Source organism: Pundamilia nyererei, unplaced genomic scaffold (assembly GCF_000239375.1).
Source record: "Pundamilia nyererei isolate P.nyererei 1_Seehausen unplaced genomic scaffold, PunNye1.0 scaffold00151, whole genome shotgun sequence".
NCBI lineage: Eukaryota > Metazoa > Chordata > Actinopteri > Cichliformes > Cichlidae > Pundamilia > Pundamilia nyererei.
This window is the reverse complement of record NW_005187552.1, coordinates 1,378,954-1,380,805: the sequence shown is the minus strand read 5'-3', so window position 1 is coordinate 1,380,805 and position 1,852 is coordinate 1,378,954.

The following is a 1,852-nucleotide window of genomic DNA, read 5'->3' as shown; positions in this document are numbered from 1 at the left end:
GTGAAACTGAATACTTTGGCATGTGTTTTCTGTCCATGGAGCAGCACTGCAATAGTATAAGATGCGGTCATGACATTTCACAAGTTTTGCTGACACTTTCACAGATGGGTACAGTCTGTACTTGAGAGATTCCTCAGCAAGATGGGTTCAGGTTTTAAAGATATTATGGTGGCACCAAATCCAAATTTATTCTTTGTGTACCAATAAATCCACACTGTCTGGACCTATGTGACAGACTTATACCTGCCATTCCCTATGGGTATGGGTATTTTGCGCTGGTAAAAAGCGGTGAATATTCCTCTCCAGTTTTAGCAATTTCCTCTTAGCATTGATATGCATGTTTCGATATGACACTTAAAGGTTGTGTAATACGTTAAACCATTTAAAGCAACTGATTGGTTTCATTATGGCTTTATGGGCGTGGTCAAAAATATTTGACTGTGGCCTGGCAACGTGAGCAACAGTCCAACAACTATTGTTTTATTTTGATACAAATGTTACTAAATCCTGATTGGTGTAGGAGATGTGAGGTCACCTTTTTTGTTTAGTTTTTTTATTTAAAGTCCACTCCCCTCCACGCACACACACACACACACACACACACACACACACACACACACACACACACACACACTTAATTGTGAATCTTTTAACAATTAGAGTCAATGATTATTTACAGACATACTGACGTTTTAAATAAACAAGTGGACACAAAAAACTTACTAAGCACTTACCTGCTCGATCTCATCTCTCTAGTTGTGTCCACTCATCACATGCTCATCTCGCCGGCTTTTAATGACCTGTTCTTGGAAAGCACATGAAAAACTTATAAACTTCGTTCCAGGAATTAGTTTATAAATGTCATATAAAGTTTATTTTAAAAGGCAGAGCCTGGGTGAAAGTTTCAATACAATAGCACAAAGTTATATGTGGCCAAGTGGGCAAAGAAATTGGGTTTAACAAAAAAGCTTTGCAAACACCTCACTTGTAAACTGAGACATTTAGGGCTGGACTGATTTCTCAGTTGAAAATGTCGCAGAACGTGGCTAATGTGTTTAGACGTAACTGTGGTTTGGATTTCTGTCTTTCTTGATAAAATGTTGGTTAGAGCAGTAAAAGGAAATAATAATGGCAGATATTTAGTTTGAAACACTTACATTGGTGTATGTAGTATGCATGTACTAACAGTATTTATCCTGTTGTACATGATATTCTTATTAGTCAGATGGGATGCAAAACTTCAAGTATCTAAAAGGGTTCCTTTTAAATTGTCACAATTAAGCTATAATTAATATTAGATTATTGGTTTGCTGTGCTTTTTATATATTTTGAGTTCACATGGCTGTCATTGTGAAAGAGATTGGATCAGTTAAATAAAGGTAAAATAAATCATATTGACTGTGGATATCCTGAAGTGCAATATTTTTGTTACTACACTGTTTTAATATAGCCATATATTGTTTCTATTCTGAGGTACAATATCTTTTTTATATGGACCATTAATAATGTTCCAAATTTTCTTTTGTACATAACTAAATCTGAGACATTAATTAAATCACAGGAAAAGAAATGTGTGTAAAAAGTACTGAAAATGTAAACTGTAATGCTTTAAAAAACGAACTAGTTAAAAGAAGCCATCAGGTAATCATTAAAAACATCAGCACAAATATCTGGGTGCCCCTTTCCCAAGAATGTTTTTGTTTCCTGGAAGGTTTGTTGGAGCATTAAATTACTCTGAGTGTTCTGGCTAATCATGCACTCCTATCACTGTGGAGAGATTCAAAAAGCCATTTGTGATGGAGAAGCATTTTGACAATATCCTCCTCTTCTCAACAGTCAATTGGGCGGGGGG